The 15,881-nt window shown below is 44.7% G+C and overlaps 1 protein-coding gene across 4 annotated transcripts in view; it reads right to left on the bottom strand.

The window, feature by feature from the left end:
• The window catches only part of FZR1 (fizzy and cell division cycle 20 related 1), an 89,774-nt gene that overhangs the window by 58,145 nt on the left and 15,748 nt on the right, over positions 1-15,881 (bottom strand). Inside the window, exon 1 of one of the 4 annotated variants that reach the window (XM_072601064.1) lies at positions 6,433-6,569. The exons of 2 other annotated variants lie outside the window; for them this stretch is intronic. The gene's annotated coding sequence lies outside the window, so the exon portion shown is untranslated. Of the gene's footprint in view, positions 1-6,129; positions 6,316-6,432; positions 6,570-15,881 lie in introns of those variants that run through there. One more of the 4 variants, XM_072601068.1, reaches the window with a different exon arrangement.

Genomic DNA, 15,881 nt, shown 5'->3' on the forward strand with positions numbered 1-15,881 from the left:
TCAATGACTAAATTAAAAAAACAGTAGTTGTTCCTCATTTTTTCAAGTTGGACAGAATTCAATTCTACTTTATCAAGTATGAGGAAGGTCCTATACTCAGTGTTGGAAAGAAAGCTAAATGACAGCCTCTGCACCCAATTTTACAATCTAGTTTACAGGCTTCTCTGATGTGGGTATATCGGCAAATTACTTTTTGAACCTTTATCCCAGTGTACTTCTCATTAAACAATGATTTTATTGGTATCCCTTAGTACACACCAAGCACCAACTGCTCCCCTGCTGTTTGAATTATTTAATGTAGTATACAACCCCTAAGCCACCCGACTTTATACTGTTATTGCTAATTATTTTCCTTTGAGAAAATGCAGCCATGGTGGAATGTTCCTTTTAGGAAGACTCTCCCTCCTCCACGCCCCCTCACACCCCCCTCCCCACCCCTTCTGCACCAGGATTATTAAACTTACCACTATAACAACACTTAGCAATCTTCACTTTCTGAGGAGAAATGTCTTTAAGAAACATACAAATCAAGTAAAAATCATTCTGGCATTTCTGTCATGGATTTTGATTTGTTTCTCTAAAATGATCCATGGGTTTCAATTAGCTCTACCTGCTCTGAGAGGGTTACTTAATTTCCTACATCCTGTTCCGGTCAGGTATAGAAGGTTCCAATGTTTAGTTCACTACTATCCAAATTCCAACTTAATATAGCAAATATTTATATGGTGCTTACTCTGGGCCAGGCATTGTGCTAGGCACTTTATAATCATTATCTCATTCGACCTTCAAAACAACCTGAGGAGGCAGGGACTATGTTATCCTCATTTTACAGATGAGGAAACTGAGGTAAACAAAGGTTATGTGACTGGCCCATGGTCACACAGTGAGTAGGTGTCCAAGGCTGGATGTGAACTCAGGTCTTCCTGACTCCAGGCTAAGTACTCTTTCCTCTCTGCCAACCAGCTGCCTAAATTTAAGAATTGATTTTAAGAGGCTTGAAAAAATAAAATTCGGGTGGGTCCCTTCTTCTTGAAGAGAGTAACTGGCTCAATGCAAAGGTAACTAAAACATTTGGGTACAATTTCTTGCAACCACCAACCACCCAATCACCTAGGCTCAAAAGCTCAGTCATCTTTCAGACAGCTAACTAATGCAGTGGATAGAACCCTGGACCTGGAGTCAAGAAGACCTAAGTTCAAATCTATCCTCAGACAATTAGTAACTATATGACCCTGTTACTTCATCTGCCTGCCTCAGTTTCCTCAAATATAAAATGGGGATAACAATAGCACCCACCTTATGAGAGGGCAGGAAGTCACTGGAAAAGACCCTGATGTTGAGAAAGACAGAAAGCAACAGGAGAAGAGGACAGCAGAGGACGAGATGGAGAGTGTCATGGAAGCAACAACCATAAGCTTGGATCAACTTCAGGAAATAGAATAGAAAGGCCTCGTGTGCCATAGTCCACGGGGTCTCAGAGTCAGATATGACTGAACATGATGAACTTGTACAGCTGTTTTAAGAACCAAATGAGATATTTGTATTAGCACTTAAGCACAGCACCTGACACACGAAAGGTGCCAAATAATGCTCATTCCTTTTTTATTCTGATTAGTCCCCTCCCCTCTCAATCACAATATCCAATCAGCTGTCAAGTCTCTGTTTTCCTCTCTCCTACTTTAGCTACCCTAGTCTAGGTTATTGTCATGTCTCCCTAGGACTATAATAGAAGTCTCCTAACTGGTTTCCCTGCGCTTATGTGTCTTCTCTCCAATCCATCTTCCACACTGTAATAGGCCAAATGCACTGCGCTCTGATGGTTCTTCATTAACTCAAAACCCTTTAGCCACTTCCTGATGTCTACCCAAATAAAACACAAACTAGTTCAGGCTGGTATTCATCAAGGCCTTCATACTACTCTCTATCTTCAACTTTCATCCCATCTTCTATACTGGGAATGGGATCCCACTTCCCCCATTCAAAGATCAAATATGGCCTCTCCTTCAGGGCCCACACCTCAGGACTCTAAATCTCCTCCATGAAGCCTTCAGTTTTCCTCATACAGAAGTGATCCTCCTTCCTTAAATTTCTCATAGTACTTTGAATGAACTTCTTAGCACATACTATCAGATTTATGTTATAGTCAGTTCGTGTTATCTCCCTTCTGTGAGTATATGCATGCTTTCATCTTTATATCCCCAGAACCTTGCAAATAAGTCATCTATTTATCAAAGTTCTTAAGGAAGAGAACTTTGCAAAATGGCTGAGACTCAAATGGAAAGTACTTGGAAAATTAAAAGAAAATGTCTCATAGATACCAGGGATCTAGAGATCTTTGAGGTTATCTATATTCTAACTCTGCATTTTACAGAAGAAACTAAGATTCTTACCTAAGAGATTAAGTGACTTATTCATGGTCAAACTAAACACATAGAGCCCAGATAGGAAACCAGGTGCTCTGACAACAAATCTGGTGCTCTTTTCCTTAGACAACATTGCCGTCAAAAGAACCTAAAGTCTTAAGTTTCAGCACTTGCAATTTTCCAAAAAATTTCTGTTTCAGACCAAGACACTAAGACTTGAGATGCAAAAAGTACTACTACAGCACTCTGGAGAAAAGTTTCTCTAGAGAAAGAGAACTAAAGAGTACATGAAACTGGGAATTTGTTTTTAGTGAGATTTGGTGAGGCTATCTAAAACATGCACAGGAATGAATTTCCTATTTCAAGAAGGTAGGCAAAAGTTAATAAACCCTAAAACAGTTACTTGCTTCTGTCATGGGTACTACTTACACACCACATGCTTTTCAATGTCTATGAAAATTATTCTAGTCTTCAATGAAAGAGGATATAGTGTAAAAAATACAGTTCCCTTTCTAGCCCAAGTTGTGCCACTAATTAAATGTATTACTTTGGGTAGGTCACCTTACCTTCTCTGGGTCTCAGTTTCCTCCTCTATAATAAAGGAATTAGGTTAGATGACTTCTAAAACTCTCCCAACTGTAAAACTATCTGAATTTAAATGATAGCAATGGAGAAGTCATTTCTTCATATTTAAATAGAATTTCATATTTCTTCGTATTTTTTACATATAAATTTTCAGTAGTCAAGGTAAAAGTGCACTGTATTGTCCAACAGGAAGGGAGTGGCTGGGATCACTGATCTCTTTTAGTGACTAAATATATTTAAAGACAATAAATGTTAAGCATCTCTTGGGGAGCATTATGGTGCAGTGGAAAAGAGCAGTGGCTCTCTGTAATCAGAGGACTTGGGCTCAGATTCCATTTCTGAATCTTTAGCACTTCATTTGGGGCCTTTGAGATAAGTCACAGGTTCCTTGGTTTCAATTTTTTTATCTTTAAAATGAAGGGATTGGACTAGATGGTCTTTGAGGTCCCTTTCAACTCTAAATCTATGATCCTACTGTGAAAAGAAACTGCGAAGAAAAAAAGACAACCATCTCAAATCATTAAGGAAATTAGGACATACATACACATTAGCAAAATAGAAAATAAAAGTCAAAAATTACAGAGCTAGAAGGTATCATAGATAGCCTGTAGTCCAACTCATTTTCTCAGGGTCTTACGGTGAGTTAGTGGCAGAGCTAGAACTAGACCTAGGATGTTCAGTGTTCTTTTCATGATACCAAACTGATTCTCAAATGCAGATGCAAAGTTCACCTTAGGAGAGAAATCACACGTCTGATTGCAGAGGATCAAGATTTCAGAGCAGGTGTCCCCTGAGCTGGCCCTTGAAGAAGGGTGGAGATACCTGAAGGTGGATGGGATGTAGTCCAGGCATGAGAACAAATGATGAAAACAAAGGATAGCAGCCCAAGTGAATGTGAAATAGAGGTAGGAAGTAATGAAGGAAAAAAGTTCGACAAGATGGGTAGGAATCTAAAAAAAAGAAATGTGGTTTATCCTGGGATGGCTTCTTAGCCTCATTTGCATCATATTCTGACCAAATTCAGGGACAACAGACACAAATGAAAATGGAAATGGACTACTTCAGTCCTGACCCCCTCTTCCTTTCAAGAGGTAACAATTTGATGTCTATGACAAAACTCAAATAGGTCAAGGACATAGATATTCTTGGGGGGCAATAATGTGAAAAGCTGGCCTGAATCCTGGCTCTGCCATTTATTACTTCTGTGACTTTTAACATTTAAATCACTTTCCCTGTCTGGGCCTCAGTTTCTTTATAAAAGAGGGAGGGACCAACCTCTCTCTATATGATCTTTTCCAAATCTAATGAATTTATATGATTTTTAACTTGAAGTCCTACAGATAGAATACCACAGAGATGTGAAATTTCCTCATCAATCCCCTAGGTAGCTCTTAAAATGGCAATGACTTTTTATTATAATCTATATATGTAAATATGGATGCAAAGGCTTCTACAACCAAATTGTTGTCAATCTTCAGAACCAGCCTATTACAGAAGTCTTGTTTGTATAATATATATCAATTGATTAGTCCAAAATGTAAATGTGAAAGCCAGGAAATACATTTTAAAAGAAAAATCAACTTCTCCCATTTTTTCTGTTTCTACCAACTTCATATTTTTTGCTTCCTGAAAATCTTCTCTTCCCCATTTTAATCCAAACAACCCTTTAAAACCCTTTAAAACAAGCATCTAAAAATGTGAAACACTCAAGATTTTCAATGTATAGTTAAGATAGATCAAGTAACTGAACTAAGGTCCATGGAAAAACAATCTCTTGGAATAAAAGCTGTTCAAAGATGGAAGCTAGAACTTCCTAAAATGTACCAGCAGGACTTGATACTTAACTAAAGCTTATGAGGCCCACTTCAATCACTCAAGAATGCCATGCACCTGCTCAGCACCTCTGCCTCCATCCTCTTCTGGTTTCTCAAAGATTTTTGAAGTTCTTGGGGTCCAGAAAGGAAAACTTCTATAGCGAGATCAAATCAAGGCACAATGTATTCTGTAACTAAGCCATGACCCTTGCCTACCATATTCTCCTCACTCTCATAAAATCCATGGTTTATAGGAAGATGGAAAAGGGAATCTTCACCAGATTCCAAACAATATACGGTAAGTGCCTCCCCACAGTTGTCTCTCCATCCTCAAAGGAGAGACTCACATTTCCCAGTAGTTTCAAGTTCCCTAAAGACAGCTGGCAATATTTAGGGGCATAGCATCCTTTATCTGGGTAAGTTTCTCTCATTAGGAGGGTAAAAATTTTAACGGATCCCTAGGGGCAGATATGTGGGGAAATATTGATAACCAAGGGATAGAAGTGATGGTCTATTCAGTATAATGAACCAGTTGTTGCTCCTAGCCAACAAGTCAGTAAAGGCATTTTATCCTAATAAATAATCTAGAGAAGGGACTCTGCTGGGCCCTTGCCCTCTGTATACCCTATAGTTCTTTGGCACAGAAAGCATCCTTAATCCTTCAATTCTCAAGTGAGTGGGGAGGAGGGAAGATAGCTCCCATTTAAACCAGGGAGAGATCAAAATGAAGATGTGGTGGGGAAAGGACAGGGGTCTCGAGGAAAGGGGTTCAAAAGAAAAAAAAAAAGCAGGGCTGGGAATTAGAAATGGCTTCAGGGACAGAGTGAGGACTATGACGGGAAAGTGTGGTTCTGGAAAGTGCCAAGGGGGTGGGGTGGGGAGGAAGAAGGCGAGCAGGGTGAGTTCTGAGGGGCAGGATGAGTTTAGGGCACAGATCAGGTTGAGGAGGGCAAGAGGAAAGCTCGATGAGGGCTCATACTAGAGGGGTACAAGGGTCAGAGCAGGGGTGGACAGGGTCCAATTGGCAGGGAGGCCTATGTCTGGAGGAAGCCAAGGTAGAATGGGGGCTCAGGAGACAGGTCCTGACAAACTGGTTGGGGAAGGCAGGATAGGCTTAAGTTTGGGCCGTGGAGACGGAAGATCCCGGGTCCGATGGGCCGAGAGGTGGGCATGGGGGCTGCAGAGAACGGCTGGGGGGATGGTGGCTGTGGAGTGATGAGCGCCCAGGTAAACTGAGGGCAGAAAAAAGAGGGGCACGAAGGCGAGTTTGGGAGTGCAGAGGAAAGGGGGCAAACAAGGATGGAGCAGAGGTGAGAGAGGGGCCAGGAAAGTGGGGGCGGCTGGGGTGAACCTCGGGGTTCGCTTACTTAATAGACGGTGAGCAGGGCAGCAGCAGACCTGGGTCGCGGGAGGCAGCGACGGGCACGGGCGGGGGGCAGAGGGCCTTGCCTGGGGCACGGGGCCGGGGGCAGCAGGAGCACGGACGAGGGCCCGGGGCCCGCGGGGGTGGTCAGGGAGGCGGGGCCGGCCAAGGGTCAGCTAAGGATGGGAGCCTGCGTGAGGGGGCACTGGGCGGGAGGGAGGGGCTGGTGGGTGACCTGGCGCTGCTGACAGGGCACGGGCTCCGGGCGTCCTCTGCCCGGACTCGGTCCCTCCCCGGGCCGTCTCACCTGGCTCCGCCTGCGCCCGGACAGCCGGCCGCTCCCTCGGCCGCTCGGTGTCTCGCTCGTCAGTCGGGACTCCCGGAGGAGGGCAGGGCAGGGCAGGGCAGGGCAGGGGCAGGGCAGGGCAGCAGAGCCGCCGGCCGCACCGCACAGCCAGGCCCCGGCCGCTGTCAGGTTCCCGGCCTCAGCGCTCCCTCAATATGGCGGCGGCCACTCCTCCGCGGCCTCCCCTCCGCCGCCGCCACCGCCGGCCCCCTCCCTCCCGCCCGCCCTCCCGCCCTCCAACCCGGCCCCGGCCAGGCCTCCACACCGCGCTCCCGCGCAGGCGCGCTCCCGAGCCCAGCCGCGCCGAGGCCCCCGTCCTCAGGCCCGAGAAGCTCGCGCTGGCGTCCGGGCCTCGCGCCACCCTCACTCCGAACGCGCGCTTGACCACGCCTTCTCCTCCTCCTCCCCGCCCAATTCCTCCCTAAACACCACCCCCTCCCCCGAGGCCCCCGCAGCGGAGCTGGTGCGCCGGCGCGCGATGTGCATCTCGGGAGGGAATGACGTCCCCGACGATTCGAATCAATACAGGAAGCGGCGGGCCACGCGTTGCTAAGGGCAACGGGAGCGGGAGCCCAGGCTAGCCCGGGGAGGGAGCCTTGGGCTCCGACTCTGCGGCGCTCTGGGCTCGCCGACGGGAAGAACCCCGGTCCTGCCCTTCGCTCGCTCTTGAGACCTGGGCCCCTGCAGTGACATCTCCGCATACCCAAGGGTTCCTCGTAGCCCGGGGCCCGTGTACATTGTTTTAAAGAAAAATTATATAAAGATTTCAGCATAACTGGTTTCCTGCATTGGGGTTTTTTTATTGAGGACGGGGTCTGTAGGTTTCATCAGACTGCCAAAGAACACAGGCAAGGTGAGGAAGGCTGCCACGTCCCCTCTAAGATCGCGGTGCCACCCTAAAGCATACATCGGAATGCCTGCGACGCGCACGTGGTCATGTTCTGGCGTCTCCAGCTCGAGCCCCTTCTTCACCACCCAACACCGGGGGTCCCAAAAGTCTCAGCGCCGTTTTAAGTATTCAAAAGCCTAAACACCTCTCAGATTTGGGGGACACTGTATACTGCGGGTCTCAAAGGCAAGAAGACCACGGTGCAAAATGGCATTTCTGACATTTATTAGCGAGGTCTGGTTGCTATTGTTAGCCGGTTGTTTTCAGTTGTGTCTGACTCTTCATGACGCCATTTGGGTTTTTCTTGGCAAAGATACTAGAGTGGTTCGCCATTTCCTTCTCCAGTTCATTTTATTTATGAGAAAACTGAGGCAAACCAGGTGAAGTGACTTGCCCAGGGTCACACAGCTAGGAAGTGTTTGAGGGTCAAAGTGGAACTTGGGTCTTCCTGACTCCAAGTCTGCCGCTTTATCCACTATACCACCTAGCTGCCCACTCTGAGTCTGAAGTCCCCCCTCATTTATAAAATAGAGATAAAAAAAACCAAATGGATAATGTTACTTATATTCTATGCAGATCAAAAGTAAAAGCATTTTAGGGGATACTGTTATAAAGTGATAGATTCAGGGCTCGACAAGACCTTACAGATCCTCCAGCTCCTTTATTTTATAGAAAGGGAAGCCAAAGATCTAAGAGAGATCAAGGCGTCATTTAGATAATAAGAAGCAGTCAAGATTTGAGCCCGGGGGCTTTGACACTTCCACCTCTTTGTACTACACCTTCATGTGCTAGGGTGTACACAATCTCTCTCTCTCTCTCTCTCTCTCTCTCTCTCTCTCTCTCTCTCTCTCTCTCTCTCTCTCTCTCTCTCTCTCACACACACACACACACACACACACACACACACACACACACACACACACAACATAAAAACAAATGGCAGGAGTGATTTTTACCTATCAATCAGCAAATATGTATTGATGTCTACGAAGGAGTTCATCTTTTTCTTCCAAACTCTCCCTTTCTAAACTTCTGTTTCCTGATTTGTTTAGGTTCAAAACCTAAACCAGTTTGTTTAGGTTCAAAAACCTCAGTCATTTCTATCAGCACCATATCTCTTGGGTTTGTCTTCTAAGCCACATCCTTAGTCCCAGCGCTCACACCCTCTCACCGACTGCCTCATAACAGGACTTACTGTCTCGAACCTCTCCCGACTCTATTTATCCTCCACAAGTCTGCCAAAATGATTTCCCTAAACCACAAATCTATGTGACACAATTCTAAGCTCCAGGGTTTCTCCATAGCCTCTAGGATCACGTAGGAACTCCTGTTTGGATTGTAAAGTTCTTCACAACTTTGTCTCAGCTAACTGTAATCCTTTCTCCCAACCCAAGCCATCAGGTGGCTTCTGAAGCAAAGCCCTGTAAGGAGCTTTGCTGTGAGCAGAGGGAGCTGTGACTCCTGACTGAGAGACCTCTGAGCCAGGGGGACACTTTGGAGGAGAGTGGCAGGATTTGAGAAAGAAAGGGCAAAAGAGGAAAGGAGTGAGCTTTTAAATGATGGATGAGAGCTCCCTGGAGCCACCGACATGTCCCTTGTCTTCCAGCAGCTGCCACCCTAGGAACTTCCAAGAACACTCTTCCCCAGCGAGATCGCTGATCTTCATGGTTGAACTGAGATTGTTTTTCTTGTCCTAAATGGAAAAGCTGATTTGCTCTGGCCTTTTCTCAATCCTCATTCTTCTTGACCCCAGCAGTCTCTGATGTTTGATCACTCCCTCCTATTCTCTCTGGGTTTGGGGGATGCCATTCTCCCCTGGTTCTCCTCCTAGCTATCTGACTGCCCCTTCTCCATGTTTCCTTTGCTGGATCTTGCCCTCTTTCTATCCATGGTCTCTATACTTCACTTGGTGATCTCCTTGGCTCCCATGGATTCAATTTCCAAATCTACGCTAGTACCTTTCCTGCCCCAAACTTTCTGCTGACTCTCCAACCTCACATTTCCAACTGTCTTTCAGACCTCTTAAAATGAACATGTCCAAAATTGAACTCGTTATCTTTTCCTCTACTCCCCTCCTAAAACAAAAATAAAACTTCCCTATAACTCATTCTATAGAGGGTAACACCATCTCCTAGTTCCCCAGGCTCATCGTGGTTTCCTCACTCTCTCTCACCTTCCACTATCCAAGCTGTTGCCAAGGTCTGTCAGCCTCACCTGTAAAATAACTCCAATATACCTCTTCTCTGACATGATCACCGCTCTGAGCAGGTCCTCATCACCTCCCTGCTAGACTAGGTGTTTGGTCTGCCTGCCTCAAATCTTTCCTCCTTCCAATCCCATCCTCCAGCTGCCAAAGTGATTTTTTCTAAAACAGAGGTCTGATTGCATCATCCTCCAGATTCAACAAACTTCCATGGATCCCTGTCACCTCCAGGACCAAATCCTCTGTCTGGAGTTCAAAGTCCTGTATAATCTAATCCAGTCTTCTTACCTTATTCCCCACTACATACTCTTTGACCTGGGGGCAGCTAAGTGGCAAAGTGGGTACAGCACTGGGCCTGTGGTCAGGAAGTCCAGAGTTAAAATCAAGCCTCAGACAGTTATTAGCTATGTGACCCTGAATAAGTCATGTAATCCTGTTTGCCTCAGTTCCTCATCTGCAAAATAGGGACACACTGGAGAACAAAATGGTAAACCACTCCAGCATGTCTGCCAAGAAAACCCTACGGGCATCCACAGCGATGGACACAATTAAACAAACCTCTTTGATCTGGTGAGACTGGCTCTTTTTTGCTTTTCCATCTCTCCATTCCAGGCATTTTCTGCATCTGTCCCATGTGCCTGAAATGCTCTCCTTTCTCATATCTGCCTACTGCTTTTCCTTTAAGTGCCAACTGAAAGGTCCTCTTTTACAGGAGGTCTTTCCCGACCCCTCTGAATTCAATTGATTGCCTTCACTCCTTGTTCCGTTGTTGTCACCCTCACTGGAATGTGAACTCTTGGAAGACAGGCACTGTCTTTTGCTTTTTCCTTCCTCAGCACATAGCAAGTGCTTTTGTTGTCTCTGAGCTGTTTCCTGTTTGGGGTCTTCTTGGCAAAGATACTGGAGTGGTTTGCCATTTCATTTTATGGATGAGGAAACTGAGATTTACCCAGGGTCACATGGCTAGTAAATGTCTGACGCCAGATTGAAACTCAGGAAGATGAGTCTTCCTGACTCTAGGCCTGGACATCTGTGCACTGTGCCACCTAACTGCCCTACACATAGCTGGGGCTTAAGAAATGCTAACTGACCAATTCTGGTGTACTCTGTTGTTTACCCTAACTTGTGTAATCTTCCCAATTTCTGCTTACTGCAAGTATGGAGGGAGTGGCTGATGAAAGCTGTTATCCCCCTTCCCAGCAGGAGTGACCAAGGAAAATGCCTTTAAAGAGAGCATCCTACACCTAATGTTTGAGGTATGGCAAAGAGTTCTAATTTCCACCTACTAAAGGAGTGAGGGGGCCTCACCACCACAAGCCTTCCTCTTGTTTCCCACTCCCTTAGAGGCACCTTGGGCCTGATCTCAGAGCAGGTACCACCCACACAAACGCCTGGGTGGCCAGCTGTCGACCTCCAACACATACATTACCTCTCCAGCTCCATTACCCACAACTGCATCTCCCCCACTCTCTCCACCCAGCCAGACTGGCCTTCTGCTGCTCCTCACACAGGACATGACCTTTCCCACCCTCTGTGCCTTGGCAGCCATGGAATGGTTTCTCTCCTCATCTTTACCTCTTAAAAATCATTGTTTCATTTCAAAACTCAGCTGCCACCTCCTAAATCTAAGTCAGTCCTCATCCCCCAAGCTGTTAGGGCCCTCATTTGCCCTCCCAAAGTTATCTTGTTAGTTAACCCGACAAGATTTTATTAAGAACTTACTGTATGCCAAGCACTGTACAAAAGAGGGCAAAAACACTGTCCTTACTATCAGGATGCTCACATTCTAATTGGGGAGACAACATACAAACAATGACTTATATAAGCTATACTCAAGAGAGTAAAATGGAGTTAATCTTGGAAGAAGTGATTGCGAAAGGCCTCCTGCAGAATGCTGGGTGTATATTTATTTTGTACAGACATAAATGTATGTCTCTCCTCCAAGAGAATCTAAGTCCCTTGAGCTCAGAGCAGGAAATGCTTTATTTTTTATTTTTCTTCATACTCCCAGGATCTACCACAGTGTCTGCCACATAAGTATGCTCTTAATAAATACTAGTTGAATAGAACTGTTCAGGCATGTGGGGAACACAAAACAAGCAAATGCAGACCCTCCCCCTTGCTGGGGAGGCACACAGGAGATGATCAGTAATGATGCCAGGGAGTTTTCCATGTGCCCAGTGAGTGGTGTAAATGATAATAAGTGCTAAAAGGAGCTGAGAGGAAAGAGACCTCTCTTGTGGGTTAGGGTGATCAGGGAAGGTTTTACAGAGACTGTGCCCTCCAAGTACAGCAGAGGTGTATTTATCACCATGTCTGACCTCTGATCACAGTGGAATACAACAGTCACAGCAAGACTGGGCCTACCTAGGGAAGCAGGGGCAGAGGGGCAAGGATAGCCCATGTACACAAGTGCCAGGGTCTCCAACACCACAGCGAATTTCATTGCTGATGCCATGAAAGACAAAATCATACAGTGGAAAGATGGAGAAGCACAGCATCACAGGGTTAAAGGCAGAAAGGTCCTCAGAAGTTATCAGGTTAAGATGAGGAAATTCAGACCCAGAGAGCTGAAGTGACTTGTCCAAGGTCTCTTAGCTGGCAAATGGCAGTCAGAATTTGAATCCAGTTCTCTCTTGCCATTATACCATACTACCTTTGTGGGCCTGGGTTTGAATCTTGATTCTGCCAATCATCCTACTAATCAAGTAATCAATTCTGGTAATCAGGGTTACTCCCTCAGACCTTGAGCAAGTCACACCTTTCACTTTCTGGTCCTCAGTTTCGCTATCGATAAGATGAGGGAATTGAACTAGATGGGGATTTAACCTAGGGTCCAACAAACTTATTTTTTAAAAATATATTTACATTTCTTTTATAAGCGTTTGGTATCTAAGATACATAAACTACACACACACACACACACACACACACACACACACACACACACATACATGTATATATACTTTGCAGTTCTTCTTTTGAGAACTGTTTGTTCATACCCTTCAACCACTTATCCACTGCAGAATGGCTCTGTATTTTGGATACCAAACTCTTTCTCTCTCTGTCCCCCTTTCTCTCCCTCTCTCTCTCTGTATATATCTATATAGATGGATATAGATAGATATGACATAAGCATTTGGTATCCACAATGTATAAACTCTATACACATATATACACATAGGTGTGTGCGTGTGGAGACTGATGGACATATAGAGCCATTCCACAATGGATAAATGGCAGAAGGATATGAACAAATAATTTGCAAAAGAAGAACTGCAAAGGATTTATTTATAAGCACATGAAAAGTGTTCCACATCAAAATAACCCTAAGGTTTCACCTCATACACTGCGCAAATTGACAAAAATGACCCCCCAAAATGGCCACAATCCATGTTGGAAGGGGTGTAGGAAGACAGGCACATTAATACGTTGTTGGTGGAGCTGTGAAATGGTACAACCATGTTGGAAAGCAAATTTTAATTAAGCAAATCAGATGTCTATACCCTTTGTCCCAGAGCCCCCACACTTGGCTGTTTACCCCAAGGAAGTCGTCAATAAGAAAAATTTCACACGTACTACAAAGTATACGTGTAACTGTACTTTGTGTGAGAGCTGAGAACTGGAAAACACAGTAGATGCCCATCGGTTGGGGAATGGCTAAACAAACTGTGGTAGATGGAATAAAACTGTGCCTGTCAGGAATTATGTGTGTGATGTAGAGAAACATGGAAAGAGCTATATGAAGTGATACAGAATGAAGTAAGCGGAACCAAGAAGATAACAGACATGGTCACTACAATCAATAATTTGAATGTAAAGAACAAGACACCAAAAAAATCAAAAGTAAAATCATAAAGATCAAGTGGAAATCAAACGAAGAACTCTGAGAACGTGCCCAACCTACCTCTTTTCTTGGAGGAGGGGAATCCACAGGTGTTACACATGGTACAGATTTTCAGACTTTTTCAATATATCAATCAGTTGTGCTGACTCCCCCCTCCCCCCCAAAATAGTATTTGTCCTTTGAGATGGCTCTCTGGGAAGGGGAGGGGAAGGGATGCCTGGGACACTATGGTGATGTAAGAAACAGAAAATATCAATAAAAACTTATTTTAAAATTTGTTCACTATTTTGATATAATTGGTTCCCTTCACAATACTATGTATTTTATCTTATACATTTAAAAATATTTTGGGAAGGTGGTCATAGACTTCTCTAGACTGCCAAAGGAGTCCACAACGCACACAAAAAAAGGTTAACAAGTGGATGGTCTCCAAGATTGTTTTCAGCTCTAAATCCTGTAAGAAGGACCCATGTTAATGACACCAGGATGCTTTTAAGATACGCTCATGTAGTGGTAGACACCTCACTGTCAAACTTGTGTTGTTCCTCTAGGGGAAAATTTGTAGAAATTCCCAGTACCAGCCAAAAAGTGGATTCCAAAGCCAGTTCCCAGAATGCTGTAATAGAGTGGTCAAATATGACCTTCACTGTATATCAGAGAAAACAATTCTTTCTTTGTATTAAATGCAGATAATTTTATAACATGCTATCCAAGAGAAGGGAAGACTGTATCTTTAATTTTCTTGGCCTGTTTTTGTGGTTTTAAGAATTTGGAAATGTCAGTGACTGGTCATTCTGTTCTACAAAAATGGCATTGGACTTAAAATGCCATGTCATTCTTGAAATGAGTATTACAATAAAGCAAAGAAAAATATATTAAAAAAAAGACATGCTGATGTAAATTCCTTTTTGGCCCCTCATTTGCATAGATACAATAATTTCCTTGGTTGGGAAAAGGGGTAAAGAAACTTCCTCCCCAACACACACACACACACACACACACACACACACACACACACACACAGCAAATTATATGTATGTGTGGGTGTATATATAACACACACACACACACACACACACACACACACACATATAAACACACACACAATCTCCCCAAATTAGTCCCAACTGCCACTGACTGGATGTGTCAACCCTGGAAAAGTCATTTCCTGTCTGAGTCTCTTCATCAGCAATATAAAGAGGGCAGGGATGGTGGACCTCAGGGTGTCTCAAGGCTTTATAGGGATAATGATCTCACTGCACCCTGTATCACCCTATGACTCCTACCTACATCACAAGGTAGGATGTCGTGAGAAAAGTGCCTTATGTATTTTTAGCACTACAGAAACGTGAACCATTAATGTTATTAACATGACTCCGTGTCTTCTTCTTTCCCCAAAGCATCCAGTATGGTCATACTGCCCTCGTAGCTGGCATCTGCACAGTGACCATCCTGTGGCTCTACCTGGAACCCTCTCTTTTGGGGCAGTTCCAAAAGGTTAAAGAAGAGGGGAGGGAAGGAAAGGGGTTTGTTTGCTCATAAGCAGCCCCACCAGGCAAAGCCTCTGCTAAATTCTAAGACCCAAGCTAATACTTTTATTTCTGTAGATTGCCATCTTCCTCAGCTTCAGTCCTACCAATTGGTTCTGATTGCTGGACTCTGCTTAGGGAATGAGAGAGAGATCCACCAGGCATTAATCTATAGCAAACAGGAAGTCATCAGAGATTCTAAGGCTGGAGGAGATCAAGGGAGAGTTTCAAATGTTCTATGTTCTATCAGCCCCCAAAGAGATTGTCTGGGACATGGGCTATAGAATGGTCATTATTTCAACTAAACCAATGTTTATTCATTTCCTCCTATGTGCAAAGGCACTGTGCTCCCAACTGAGGATGCAAAGGACAAAAATAAAAACTAGCCCCTGTCCTCAAGAAACTTATATTTTACTAGGGGGTGGAGTGCGGGTCGTTGTGCCATAAGCTCTGTGTAGATAAGCTCCGTGAAGGCAGGGGCTCATATTTGTGTCTTTGCACCTCTAGCATGACACCTGAATGAGTAATCCCAAGAGAATCTGAAGCAGGACAATATACTGACCGCTCCTGAGCAGCTGGCACCTGAGATGAAACCTGAACAAACTTTTGTAAGTGGCAAAAGTGAAACAAGCCCATGAGAGACTGCCTGTGTTAGAAACACGAAGGCCCTCGCACATCACCTAGCCTGCACTTTAGTGTTTGCTGTTCTGTCTTTTCAGTCATGTCTGGCCCTTCGTGACCCCACTTGCAGAGATCCCGGAGAGGTTTGCCATTTCCTTCCAGCTCATTTTACAGATGAGGAAACCAAAGCAAAAAGGGTTAAGTGACTTGCCCAGGGTCACACAGCTAATAAGCATCTGAGGCCAGATTTGACCTCAGGTCTTCCTGATGCCAGGCCCAGTGCTCTCTATCCTCTGAGTCACCCAGCTGCCCACTTTTAGT

This window comes from Notamacropus eugenii, chromosome 4 (assembly GCF_028372415.1).
Source record: "Notamacropus eugenii isolate mMacEug1 chromosome 4, mMacEug1.pri_v2, whole genome shotgun sequence".
In the NCBI taxonomy this organism is placed as follows: domain Eukaryota; kingdom Metazoa; phylum Chordata; class Mammalia; order Diprotodontia; family Macropodidae; genus Notamacropus; species Notamacropus eugenii.